Raw genomic sequence first — 15,036 nt, 5'->3', positions numbered from 1 at the left:
CCACTGCACTCCAGCCTGGGTGACAGAGCGAGACTCCATCTCAAACTAATAATAATAATAATAATAATTAATTAAAATTAAAAATAAATAAAAATTTAAAATAACAGGCCGGATGCGGTGGCTCACACCTGTAATCCCAGCACTTTGGGAGGCTGAGGAGGGCTGATCACGAGCTCAGGAGATCGAGACCATCCTGGATAACACGGTGAAACCTCGTCTCTACTAAACATACAAAAAAATTAGCCGTGCATGGTGGCAGGTGCCTGTAGTCCCAGCTACTCGGGAGGCTGAGGCAGGAGAATTGCTTGAACCCAGGAGGCAGAGGTTGCAGTGAGCCAAGATCGCACCATTGCACTCCAGCCTAGGCGACAGAGTGAGACTCTGTCTCAAAAACAAACAAACAAACAAATACAACATTAAAAGATACAAACAAGATGTGGAGAAATAGGAACACTTTTATACTGTTGGTGGGACTGTAAACTAGTTCAACCATTGTGGAAGACAGTGTGGCGATTCCTCAAGGATCTAGAACTAGAAATACCATTTGACCCAGCCATCCCATTACTGGGTATATACCCAAAGGATTATAAATCATGCTGCTAAAAAGACATGCGCACACATATGCTTATTGTGGCATTATGGCATTATAACAAAGACTTGGAAGCAACCCAAATATCCATCAATGATAGACTGGATTAAGAATATCTGGCACATATACACCATGGGATACGATGCAGCCATAAAAAAGGATGAGTTCATGTCCTTTGTAGGGACATGGATGAAGCTGGAAACCATCATTCTGAGCAAACTATTGCAAGGACAGAAAACCAAACACCACATGTTCTCACTCATAGGTGGGAATTGAACGATGAGAATACTTGGACACAGGAAGGGGAATATCACACACCGGGGCCTGTCGTGGGGTGGGGGGAGGAGGAGGGATAGCATTATGGGATATACCTAATGTAAATGACAAGTTAATGGGTGCAGTACACCAATATGGCACATGTATACATACGTAACAAACCTGCACATTGTGAACATGTACCGTAGAACTTAAAGTAGAATTTTAAAAATAAATAACTAGATACAAATAATACAACATAACTATTTACATAAGATTTACATTGTATTAGGTATTCTAAGTAATCTAGAAATGATTGAGTGTATGCAGGAGGATGTACATAGGTTGTGCAAATACTATGCCATTTTATAGAAAAGACTTGAGCATCCTTGGATTTTGATATTCTCAGGGGTTCTGGAACCAAGCCCTCCTCCTTCCATGGATACTGAAAGATGACTGTAATTCATTTAGTCCATCCTGTGCGGATGGTCAGTTCTGTTTTCTCATTCCTAACCTTTCTTTATTTGCAACTACCTTGAGGCCACTAGGTTTGAGTAGGAAGCCTACATACACAGTCTGTTCTCTACTGCAGGGCAGAGTATTTTTTTTAACCGAGGTAAAATTCACATAACATTAAATTAACACTTTGTAATATACAATTCAGTGGCAATTAGTGTACTTACAATGTTGTACATCCATCTCCTCTTTCTAGTTACATTTTTATCACCCCCAAAAGGAAACCCCATACTCATTAAGCAGCCCCTGACAACCACTAATCTGCTTTCTCTTTCTATGGATTTACCAACTGTGGATATTTCGTATAAATTGACTTATATGTGATCTTTTGTATTGGACTTCTTTCACTTAGTATGATGTTTTCGAACTTCATCCATGTTGTAGCACATATCAGTACTTCATTCCTTCTTAAGACTAAAAAAAATCCATTATCCAAATATCCCATATACCACAATTTGCTTATCTCTTCATCAGTTAATAGACATTTGAGTTGTTTCTACCTTTTGGCTATTGTGAATAATGCTGTTATGAATGCTTGTGTACACATTTTTGTTTTTGAATAGAACTTTGTTCATAACTGGAAACACCAGTTTTAAATTCTCTTTTGTATATACAACAGAGTGAAATTGCTAGATCATATGGTAATTCTCTGTTTAACTTTTTGAGGAACTACCAAACTGTTTTCCATAGTGACTGAACCATTTTACTTCCCACTAGCAATGTAAGAGGGTTCCAGTTTCTCCACATTATCTCCAACACTTGCTATTTTCTTGTTTTTTTGTTTGTTTTTCTATTTAGCCAGGAAGGATGGAACCTCAGTGTAGTTCCATTGTACTCCTCATGTGAGCCCACATTTAGCCTCTTGTCCCTGTGAGCCCCAAAATCCTAAGCCATGGATGACAGAGGCCAACATCTTCATCAGTCTCCCAAATTCAGAGAAGCAGCAGCATCAGCGTGAATTTTCACTGCTTTCCTAGTTTCCTGTGCCTGGCCTTACCCTTACTTTCTTTCAAGTTCAGTTTTGCATTTAAAAGTTTGCTTCTTGTCATTATCTAGTATTTCTGGGTAGTTATAGTGGCAGGATTATAGAGATACATAATCCACAATATCAATAGATCTATTACTTTTTTTCATTATATGTACAGTCATGCATCACTTAACAACTGGGATGCATTCTGAGACACACATCAGTAGGTGATTTCATCATTGGGTGGACATCATAGAGTGTACTTGCACAAACCTAGATGGTATAGCCTACTACACACCTGGGCTATATAGTGTAGCCTGTTACTCCTAGGCTGCAAACCTGTACAGCATGTTACTGAATACTCTAGGCAATTGAAACAAGATGATATTTGTGTATCTAAACATATGTAAACATAGAAAAGGTACAGGAGAAATGTGGTATTATAATTTTATGGAACCACCATTGTGTATGTCCATCATTGACCAAAACGTCATTATGCAGCACATGACTGTATCAAGTGTCTCTTACAGGAAAAGACGCAACATCAAAATTTGAGAAAACTATGGGCAAAAAAATTAAGATATTTTATTTCACTCTGAAACTGGATGTGTGTTGTTATTAGCCTCAGTAGAGCAAAGTGTAAGTTTATTGCAGGAAAAGGCATTAAAATGCAAACTGATCCAAGCCATAGAACCTTGGAAAGAAATTGGATAAGAAATTGGAGATGCAATGGTACTTCTAAAAGTAGTCATGCAGTATGGGTCCAGAAATAAAAAATTATGTGTAAAGTCTTTAAAAGCAACATGTTACCCATAGATCCCCTTCCCTATTGTATACAGCCATGCTGCCTCCTCGCCTTATCCCTGACAAGGGAGAAGAAATTTTATTCTATTGGCTAGGGGCAGTGGCTCACACCTGTAATCCCAGCACTTTGGGAGGCCAAGGCGGGCGGATCACGAGGTCAGGAGTTCAAGACCAACCTGACCAACATGGTGAAACCCCATCTCTACTAAAAACACAAAAATTAGCCGGGTGTGGTGGTGCATGCCTGTAATCTCAGCTACTCAAGAGGCTGAGACAGGACAATTGCTTGAACCTGGGAGGCAGAGGTTGCAGTGAGCTGAGATCACGCCACTGCACTCCAGCCTTGGCTTGGCGACAGAGTAAGACTCCATCTCAAAAAGAAAAAGAAATAGAAAAAAAAGAAAAGAAAAGAAATTTTATTGTCTAAAGACAACAGAGCAGAGAGGCTCTAAACTCAGATACTAGGTCCAGTTGAGGCCACAGTGATGAGCATATTAACATCAGATGGCCGAAGTGGAAGTCTGCATCCTGAATATGGTCATCACTCCCCAACCTCTCTCCTACCCAGCTTCGCCCCAGCAAGAGATTAGAAATTTCCTCTCTAGAAAAGCCAACTAGTCCAAGGAAAAAAATTTACAAATACTCTCAATGAAATGGCCAGATCCACACCAAATTATTCTACAATGAAGCCCACCAAATCACAAGCCTCACTCATTCATACTGTTTCCAGTCATAATTTTAGTAAATCGACAATAAAGATCATGAGATATTTGAGAAAATTCTTTATAATAAAAAACTAAATGGGGGAAAGGAGCTCAGACAAGACATATAAAGCAGGAAAAAAAGAAAGCTTCATTTTCAAATAAAAGTCTTTAATATCTTGAGAGAAGTAATAGAAGAAAATATATTCCTAAAATAAGAACAGAAAGCTCTATGAAAACTTATTCACAGTAAAAAGAGCTTTTGGAAACTAAAACGAGTAAAAAAATCAAAGTTCAGTATAGAATTATTGTAATATAAAGTTGAGATATACACTCAGAGAGAAAGGCAATAAATCAATCTAAGAGATCCAACATATAAATAACAGGAGTTCTAGAAAAAGAAAATGAAGAAATCAGAGCAATACAAGAAAAATTCCTAGAACTAAATAACATGAGTTTCTAGAATCAGTGAACAGAAATCAGGGCCACAGGAAAGCCTGTAATCTTGAAATTATAGAACATGAAACAAGAAGAGAGGATTGTGAAGTCTTTCAGAGAGAGAGAGAAAAGAAAATTGGCAGTTAGAATGCTATCGAATTTCTTAATAATAATAATGGAAGCTAAAGAAAAATGGAGGAATGCTTTCAAAATTCTGAGGGAAAAATGATTTCCAAACTAGATTTATATACCCAACCAAATTACCAACTCAATGTAAGGGTAGAATAAAGACAATTGTAGGCATTTGTGTTCTCAGAAATATACCTCCCATTTATCCTTTCTAAGAAAGTTTTTAGCAGGTATTTTCCACCAATAAGACTGAATAAATCAAGAAAGACATGAGAAAAAAATAGAAAACTCAACACGAGAGGAGGACATTACCAGGATATTAGTAATGATCCCAAGATTAAAACTCTATCGCAAACCTGTACGGAGCCCAGCCAAACCAGACTGCAGCAGGTCAAAAGGCTCTGTTAAGGACTTCTTCAAGATAAAGCAGAAAGATCCGGCACAAGAATGAACAATAGGAGGATATTTTTTCAGCTCCTTTGGAGAGTTTGAGAATTAAATAATGGTTGATGGATTAAAAACAAATGAAAACATATTAATTATAGGTATATTATTACCTATTATTAGCTCTAGAGAAGCAACATAATGACCAAATTAATAATAGGTATATGGCTATTTTGGGCACACTGTCTATGGGGTAGCCCTGCTCTGTAAGGAGAAGTTAAAAAATATATATATAAATATAAATAAATATATATATACACACACACATATATATGTATATATATAATTTTCTAGAGCTAATTATATAATATATATAAAATATAATTAACTCTAGAAAAACCAAAGAGTTATACATTAAAGTCAATTTAATCCATGACTCAGTTAATATTTACAAAGTTTTGATTAAACAAAAAGAAAGGAGAGAAAAGAAGGAAAAGATGTATGTTTGAGGAAGGAGACTATGGGAGTATGATGGTTGAGGAAGGGGAATAGGGGAGTATGATAAGAGTTAAATCCTCTTTTCCGTAGATGAAAACAGAAACATCAAGAAATATATATACTTTCTAGAAATGCAGAGGAAAAACAAACTCCAGGGGGAAAAAATAAATATCTAAATGAGGTACATTTAACAAATATTTATTGAGTGCCCACTATATATCAAACACAGTTCTAGGTCAAGATTTCTTGACTTTAGCACATTTTGGACTCGCTGTTGTGGGGGGCCTGTCCTGTGCATTGTAGGATATTTAGCACATCCTTGACTTATATCCACTAGATGCTAGTAGCACTCTCTCTAGTTCTGAGAATCAAAAATATCTACAGGCATTGCCAAATGTCTCCTGGAGGGAAAATCACCCCCAATTGAGGGCCATTTATCTAAATAATAGGGATACAGCAACAAACAAAACAGACGAAAAAAACAAGTAGTTACCTCTGAGAAATAGATTCGGGGGTTATAAGGAGTAGGACAAGAGACTTCTGTGTTTACTCATAAACTTTACAGAATTCTGCCTTTTCAAACTGTATATGCATATTTCATTAATAAAAAAGAAAGCAAATCATCTAAGAGAATATAAACTCCATTCATACCTTAGTTAAAAATTTCTACACAAGGCAGTGTAGAGTCATGCAATTCTGGATTTGAAATCCAACTCCACCACTTACTAGCTATATAACCTTAGATAATTAACTTAAACCTTTTTGAGCCTTATTTTCCTCAACACTGTAAAATAGGAATATTCACAAGATTATTATGACTATTGCATATTATGATGCAAAAATACATATGTGTGTCATATAGTACTTGCATCTAAAGCACTCAGTAAATTAACACGTCCCGAAAAGTACACCAATTCGCCTTGCTTCCATATGCCAGATCCTTGCAAACAACCAACAGTATCTTGGATATAGAAACCTAGGGATCCCATAACTTAACATTAGAATTGTGAGGCCATGTGGTGTACCAGGACCAAGGCCACCTATAGCATACACTGTAACCCTGTACATTTGACTTTGCTTGTGGAAAGTCACCATACATATTGAGTAAAGAAACTTATCTGATACATAAAGAATGTTAATTGAAATACGTTACAATTTTACTTCTTATCCAGGTGTAGATAGCAGAAGTCCATGTAAACAGTAAGCAATGTGGTTGTACCATGGCTATGTAAGCAGAAACAGCCATATATATATATTATTTTTATTTATTTATTTTTTTTTTTTTGAGATGAAGTCTCACTCTGTTGCCCAGGCTGGAGTACAATGGTGTAATCTCAGCTCACTGCAACCTCCGCCTCCTGGGTTCAAGCGGTTCTCCTGCCTCAGCCTCCCGAGTAGCTGGGATTACAGGCATGTACCACCACACCCGGCTAATTTTTGTGTTTTTAGTAGAGACTGGGTTTCACTATGTTGGTCAGGCTGGTCTCGAACTCCTTACCCCAAGTGATCCGCCCACCTCAGCCTCCCAAAGTGCTGGAATTACAGGCATGAGCCATCATGCCTGGCTGCCTTTCTTTTTGTTTTTTTGTTTGTTTGTTTTTGAGACAGTGTCTTACTCTGTCACCCAGGCTGGAGTGCAGTGGCACAATCTCAACTCACTGCAACCTCTGCCTCCTGGGTTCCAGTGATTCTCATGCCTCAACCTCTTGAGTAGCTGGGATTACAGGCACACACCATCACGTCCAGCTAGTTTTTGTATTTTTAGTAGAGACGGGGTTTTGCCATGTTAGCTAGGCTGGTCTCAAACTCCTGACCTTAAATGATCCACCCACCTCGGCCTCCCAAAGTGTTGGGATTACAGGTGTGAGCCACTGTGCTCAGCACTCCTTGAATTCTTTTAATAATGTTTTGCATGTTAATGAAAGTAAGCTTATTTAGGTTTAATTGGGTTAAAATATGACACTTTTTTGTATCACAAAATACTTAACAAGATCTGTATTTCATTATTCATCAAAAAATTGTCACAATTGACTGGGCACAGTGGCTCACACCTGTAATCCCAGTACTTTGGGAGGCTGAGGCAGCTGGACCACTTTAGCCCAGGAGTTTGGAGACCAGCATGGTCAACATTGTGAACCATCTCCAGAAAAAATACAAAACTTAGCCAGGCATGGTGGCTAATTTTTGACAGCTGTAGTCCCAGTGGGGATCCATACTGGGGATGGCTTGCTGACCGATAGGGAATTTGTCCCTTTGTTCAGCTGTCATTCTATCATTTACTTGACTAAGATACCAGGTGTCTCCAAACTCTTGGGCTGCAGCTAAAGCCACATTTTTTTTCATTAAAGGCCAGGGTTTAATAGTATGACATCTCTCCAAGTGAGGTCAAAGGTTGCCCTCGGCCCTGTAGGACATCTGTGTACTTATCAGGATCACCTGAAAGCTTCCCCAGGTCTACCTTGGTCTGCTTTAAATGAGAGAGGGAGAAGGGGATGTGTACCCAGGTTGGGCCAAATTCCCCTCCCCCTACAGCTTGAAGGGGATATAACCGATAGCCTGGGGGGTTTTGTGGTCCTTTGGAGATTTGCTTGTTTCCTTCTGGGTGGGGGAGATTAAAGGAGGCTTACCATTAATAGGAAGGAGAGCTATAGGGAGGCTAGGATATGGGGGTAAGCTGAGAGGTCCTCCTGTGGGATGTAAATTGCAAGCTTTTCATAGTTGTGGATTCTCCTTCAATGAAAAGAAAGCTTGGACATAAGGTATTTTACTCCACTTGCCTTCCTTCTTACAGAAAAGTTCAAGCTGCAGGATAGTATTGTAATTTATACTTCCCTCAGGTAGCCATTTTTCCCCATCAGAAAGAGAAAATATTGGGCCCAAGCCGTAGTGCAGAAAAAAATGAGCCGCCTCTTTTTCAGGATTTGTGGGTCAAATTGGTCCCAATGGCTTAGGATGCATTTCAAGGGTGAGCCTGTTGGTGCCTGAGTGTTTCCATCTGAAAGACAAAACCGCCCATGGTTTTGGTTTGTTTCCACCCCCACCCAAGAACCTACAACAGTTCCTGGACCCTCCTGATTGGAATAGTTGCGCTCACCGATGCAGCGGCAGAAACACTAGTTTTCCTCCAAGACCACAAGGAGGACCAAGGAAAGTTGGATTTAGTGGCCTTACCGACACATTCTCGAAAACCTGCACCCTTGCCTGTCCTCCTAGACCACAAAGAGGACCGAGAAAAATCGGATTTAGTGGCCCTTACCGATGCATTCTCGAAAGCCTGTTAGAGTCCTAAGCATTCTCCTGTTAGTATTGGGACTTTACCCCTGTCCTATAAAGATGTTATGCCCCAAAAATGAACTAGAGGGCCATACCCTGAGGGAGGCAAGGGATCTCCAGGGTTGGAAGTGTGACACCTTTTGTCCTCACTTGAATAGGAAGGATATCATTTCTGAAGCTCCCCATATCGTAGCCTCAGGAAGATATTTTTTTAGGCCTACTAGTCTGAGGAGGGATCCTAAAATTCCAGATAGTCCTGCCCCCCAGAAGGGGCTCTGGGCAAAATTATGTCTTTCTGAATGGTGAGCCCGGGTTCCTAAAGAAGGGAACAGAGTCCTGAGGTTTATACTAGAAATCATCATTATAGGAGAAACTAGAAAAGCACCAGAAACAGGGAGTGGTTTTAGATGCAGACTAGNTGGGACTTTACCCCTGTCCTATAAAGATGTTATGCCCCAAAAATGAACTAGAGGGCCATACCCTGAGGGAGGCAAGGGATCTCCAGGGTTGGAAGTGTGACACCTTTTGTCCTCACTTGAATAGGAAGGATATCATTTCTGAAGCTCCCCATATCGTAGCCTCAGGAAGATATTTTTTTAGGCCTACTAGTCTGAGGAGGGATCCTAAAATTCCAGATAGTCCTGCCCCCCAGAAGGGGCTCTGGGCAAAAATTATGTCTTTCTGAATGGTGAGCCCGGGTTCCTAAAGAAGGGAACAGAGTCCTGAGGTTTATACTAGAAATCATCATTATAGGAGAAACTAGAAAAGCACCAGAAACAGGGAGTGGTTTTTAGATGCAGACTAGCCTCAGAGAAGAGAGGCAAGAGGAAGTTTGTCTGACAGGCATTAGGACCCAGGAGGCAAGGGTCAGGATAGATAGGATAGATGGGCAAGTCTTGCTTGGCAACAGGACTTTGAGAGTTCTGCTCATGGCCGCAGGGTCAACCAACTTGTTGTTGGGACCCTGGAGCTGAATGGCTTTCCTCACTGTCCACCCTCAGCTCAGCCCAGAAGTACAGGAAAACGGAAGCTGGTTCCAAGCAAACCAACACTCCCAACTCTGAAGAGTCAAGGGTTGTTAGAGAGCCCTTTCCCAGAAAGCCTGACACCCATGTCTTTAATCCAGTGGCTGCACTAGTCGCTTTTAACTGACTGACAGTTGCCCGGTATTTAGTCTCCAAATTCTAAGGAAAAATAGGCCAGAATAGCAAGCAAAAGGGGTCCGATGGTACTCACCGCTTGGTGATAGTCCCATCTGGGTCACCAAAATGTGTCCAGAATTTATTCCTTCCAGTGGGTTCTTGGTCTTGCTGACTTCAAGAATGAAGCCGCAGACCCTCGCAGTGAGTGTTACAGCTCTTAAAGATGGTGTGTCCAGAGTTTATTCCTTCAGATGTTAAGATGTGTCTAGAGTTTCTTCCTTCCAGTGGGTTCATGGTCTCGCTGACTTCAGGAGTGAAGCCGCAGACCTTCACAGGGAGTGTTACAGCTCTTAAAGGTGGCCTCTTAAAGGTGGCATGTCCAGAGTTGTTTGTTCCTCCCAGTGGGTTCTTGGTCTTGCTGACTTCGGGAATGAAGCCGCAGACCCTCAAGGTGAGTATTACAGCTCATAAAGGTAGTGCGGACCCAACGAGTACGCAGCAGCAAGAAGCAGTGAAGAGCGAAAGAACAAAGTTTCTACAGCATGAGAAGGGACCCCAGCAGGTTGCTGTTGCTGGCTGGAGTGACCAGCTTTTATTACCTTATTTGACCCTGCCCACATCCTGCTGATTGGTCCATTTTACAGAGTGCTGATTGGTCCATTTTACAGAGTGCTGATTGGTGCATTTACAAACCTTTAACTAGACACAAAGCACGCTGATTGGTGCGTTTTCACAGAGTGCTGATTGGTGCATTTACAATCCCTTAGCTAGACACAGAGTGCTGATTGGTGCATTTACAATCCTTTAGCTAGACAGAAAAGTTCTCCAAATCCCCACTCGACCCAGGAAGTCCAGCTGGCTTCACCTCTCACTATTATCCCAATTTTATAGATTTATGTATTCATTCATTCAGGAAATATTTATTGAACATCTGCTGTCTGTCAGGCACTGTTCCATGCTGGGACCACAGCAGTAAATGAAACACAAAAATCCTTGCCTCCATGGAGCTTATATTCTAGACAAACAATAAATAAAATTTACATAATGTTAGATAAGAGATAAGTACTGTGGAGAAAAACTAAGCATTGAAGGAGAATAGGGTTTTCAGAATAGAAATGGCGGTAACAATGATTGTAAGAGATGGTAGCATTTAAGTAAAATCATACAGGAAGATGAGGAAATTGAGGCTAAAAGAATTATAACTTGTTCAAGGTCACAGAGCTAATAAAGCTAATAAAATTACAGCTGAACAAGGCAGCCGCCTGGAACCTTGATGCATCATTTTATAAAAATCTGTTGAATACTTAAGAGGTTTTAGGATTGGTCAAAATCAAGCTACATCTGTTCTTTCAGATAGCTCTGAGAAGTAGTAGAGTGTGCACATTAATCCAGAAATGGAAGTAAAACATGACATTTGTATTTATTTTTATTTCAGGCCAAAGAATTCCAAAAAACAAAAAAGATTCCTAGGAGGATTTGGTGGAAATACTTCAAAAAGATCATAATTATCGCCGTTGCAATGTTCCTTTCAATTATTATCATTCTTTTAAGTACAAATGTAATACCAACATGACCCTTTTTCTCCCCATCCTCAACAGGCACCAATAAATGGCTATACAGAACTATAGATTTCTACAACCAACAGCTATGAGATCATTCTGTAGTGGTAATAAGATTGGAGGAAAAGGAGGTTGGAAGTATTTCCTTGTCTCTTAACTCTTGTCACTGTACCTCTCCCATTTCTGTAATGTCAACAGACTACTTAACCTGTGCACCTTTTCCTCATCTGTAAAATGGGGCTGTAAAAAAATCTGTAAAATATTAATATAGTAACATTTAATGAATAGAGTTATGTCTCCCACATACTAAATGCTATTTACATGTTAAGTGTTAATAGGAAAAGATAATTGCATTTGTGGCATTGATTACATTATTGTAATCTTTCTGCTTACCCAGAAGTGAAATGACCGTGACCTTAAAATCAGATTTTAGAAATTAGAATTTTAACATCAGTATAGTTCAGAGGTACACATTCACCTCTTCTACAGTTTTTTCATTTGAAATGAAAATTCAAACTCTCATGTCTTATACTATGTATTTCCTTGTGTAAGGATTAAAAAACTAGTAAGTCATATCATTTTCTCTAACAAATCATAGGTCCTCTCCTCTTACCATCCTAACAGCCTTTAAAAAAATACGCTTACTCTGGTAACCTCAACTTATTAAGATTTCAAATAAGTAAAGCATCCAACTTTACTTTGCAGTTAGTAACAAGGTGTCATGAGTTCTGTTTCGAGGTCTGAAGTCTGTTTTATAAGTCCCTTAGTGATTCCTGGGGAACAGAAATCCTGACTTCAGGATAACTCATTTTAATTCTGGTAATGATCAAATATCAGCATTTTAAATAGTCACCAAGCTCATTATTCCTCCAACACAATACCACCTTTCCATTCACAAAACATTTTTTTTTTTTTTTTTTTTTTTTTTTGAGACGGAGTCTCGCTCTGTCGCCCAGGCTGGAGTGCAGTGGCCGCATCTCAGCTCACTGCAAGCTCCGCCTCCCGCGTTTACGCCATTCTCCTGCCTCAGCCTCCTGAGTAGCTGGGACTACAGGCGCCCGCCACCACGCCCGGCTAGTTTTTTTGTATTTTTTAGTAGAGACGGGGTTTCACTGTGTTAGCCAGGATGGTCTCGATCTCCTGACCTCGTGATCCGCCCATCTCGGCCTCCCAAAGTGCTGGGATTACAGGCTTGAGCCACCGCGCCCGGCCCACAAAACATTTTTTAAAGCATCTTAAATGTTAGAAACTGGAGTTTCTGTAGTTTAGACTCAGGAAAAAATAGGAGATATGTTGAATGCTTACTCTGATACAATGTACTAAGTATCTTGGAAGAGGGGTGTCTCATTTAATTTTACAATAATACTATTAAGCAAGTTAGTATCATGTAAAGCACACAGAACAGTGGATGGCATAAAAGTGCTATGTAAGTTAGTTCATATTATCAGCTTTATTTTGCAGATGAGAAAATAGCAAAGTTAAATGGCATGTTCAAGGTCACACAGCTAGAAAGCTAAGATTTTACTGACTGCTAAGATAAGCACTACTGTGGCATATAGCCATGGAACCCATAGAGTAGTAATTAAGATCCCTTAATTATGGGTCAGACAAGATACATCGTATTATTTCACTTGTTGTCAGTTTAGTAGGTTGTTTTGGCAAGGTAGAGACAAGAGTAGTGGGAAGAGGAATAGTCATGTATTTTGCTGCCATTATTTTTGAAGCCCTATAAAACTTGCCTCTTAACATCTCTGTAATTTAAAATTATGTGTAAAATATTTGTATCCTGATCAGCAGTGAGTAGTAGCATAATTATTGCTAAAGAACTGTGAACTTACAGATCACCTAAACTAACCCCTGCATTTTACATATTAGGATACCAAGACCTAAAGTCTAAGTGAATTATGTGTCTTTGCAATTTCCACTTCACTGGCAGCATGCTTAAAGCACAGGCTATCACCCTGGTTCCAAGCAAGAAGTCCTATGTAATACTTGTTTTCTAAGGCAGTCTTTGGAGTTTAAAGAGTTTTCAAGATAATTTATATTTTTATGAGCTGTTGAAAGTTGCCTAGTAAGGATTGTTTCCCTGGTATTTATGCTAGAACTGTCAGAACATAGCTTGGCAGAAACAAATATTAGGCGATCTTAGATTTTTCATCTATTTATGCTTTCAAATATTATTGAGCTCCTACTCTGCACCAAAACAATTCTAAAACATCATGGTTTATCCTAAGCTACTACATAGATAGAAATAACTGATGTCTGAAAAATAGAATGATGTTTGTATATAGACGTGTAAGACCTGGCTGGGCTCAGTGGCTCACGCCTGTAATCCCAACACTTTGGGAGGCCAAGGCAGGCGGATCACCTGAGGTCAGGAGGTAAAGATCAGCTGGGCCAACATGGCAAAACCCTGTCTATACTGAAAATACAAAATAAAAATGAGCCGGGCATGGTGGCAGGCACCTGTAATTCCAGCTACTCGGGAGGCTGAGGCAGGGAGAATTACTTGAACCTGGGAGGCGGAGGTTGCAGTGAGCCAAGATTGCACCACTACACTTCAGCCAGAGCAACACAGTGAGACTCTGTCTCAAAAAAAAAAAAGAAAAAAAAGCATAAGGCCTATGTCTAATCCTTTAGGAAAGCTTACGTTCCAGTTGAGGGAGGAAGTCCAACGAATATCATAAACACGTTAAAGCAACAGGTCAATGTTTAAGTGGTACATTGCATGGCAGAGAATAAGTTAAGAGATGGTGATCAACACAGGCTCAAATCACTAATGAAGATTCCACTGGTTATAAGTGGGATGGGAATTGGATCTTATTAGAAATCTAATTTATTTCTACCAAGTGTCATAAATCAAATTTATATCAACAGGTAAAGGCAGTGCAGTTAATAACAGTAACAATTAACTTATTGAGCACTTGTGTTCCAGTAACTGTTGTAAGTACTTTACAAATTCTTTAATCCTCACAACCCTGATGTAGGCACTACTGTTATCTCCATTTTACACATGAGAAAACAGAAGCATAAATTGTCACATGCCCAAGTCTACTGCGCTAGTAAGAGGAACAGATTGCTGTGGGGGTGCACAAGGTGGACTATGCATTGGTGGCATTCAATTATGCAATCTTTCAGTCATTGAAGTGGCCTGCAATAGGGCTGTCTTTGGTTCTCTTCATTTCCCACTCTCCAATGTGCTCTTATTCACTCCCATGCCATTGCCCTCTCCAGATCTAACTCCCAAATCATTTTCCAATTCTCTACTAGATATACCCACTTGGATACCATGCAAACACTTCAGTTTAGATCCCCAAACTATACATTCTTCCATTCCCCCACAAAACCTGCTTATTTGACTTGATTTCCAATCTCAATAAATGAGATCACAGCTATCCTGTAATCTACAAACTATGTTAGCCTACCTTGACTCCTCCCTTCTGCTCATCTTCTCTTCCCTAATTAGTCACCAAAATCACAGGGCTTCTATGTCAAATCTCCTGAAGTCAGGGAAGTCCAGAAGAGCTGCAGAAGCAAAAGTAGGGAGTCCCCTCAGGGTGCCGAGGCAAACTTCGAGAAAGGGAACTCCTATCATGGTTGATGGCTGTCTCTACTCCCCACAAACCTGGCCACATCACACTCCTCTTTGTATTCAGTCTGCCCAGCACATTAAGTATTAACATCTGGTATTTTCATATGCATGATTTCCATAGCTCTTAAACATGGTAATATCAACAAATGTGAATCTTTGGTTTTCTTTTTTTTTTTTTTTTTTTTTTTA

At 39.7% G+C, this 15,036-nt stretch overlaps 1 long non-coding RNA gene across 2 annotated transcripts in view; it reads left to right on the top strand.

Moving 5' to 3' along the window:
- LOC108516984 (uncharacterized) overlaps positions 1 to 11,561 on the top strand; it is a 51,944-nt gene extending 40,383 nt beyond the window's left edge. For both annotated transcript variants that reach the window (XR_001881974.1, XR_001881973.1), the window contains one exon: positions 11,132 to 11,561. This is a non-coding gene — a long non-coding RNA (uncharacterized LOC108516984). The remainder of the gene's footprint in view (positions 1 to 11,131) is intronic.
- The last annotated feature ends 3,475 nt before the right edge of the window (positions 11,562 to 15,036 follow it).

The sequence above is a fragment of the Rhinopithecus bieti genome, unplaced genomic scaffold (genome assembly GCF_001698545.2).
Source record: "Rhinopithecus bieti isolate Rb0 unplaced genomic scaffold, ASM169854v2 scaffold_38123, whole genome shotgun sequence".
Classification (NCBI taxonomy): domain Eukaryota; kingdom Metazoa; phylum Chordata; class Mammalia; order Primates; family Cercopithecidae; genus Rhinopithecus; species Rhinopithecus bieti.
Note: the sequence above shows the minus strand (reverse complement) of the source record. Positions and strands in the feature narration are given on the sequence as shown.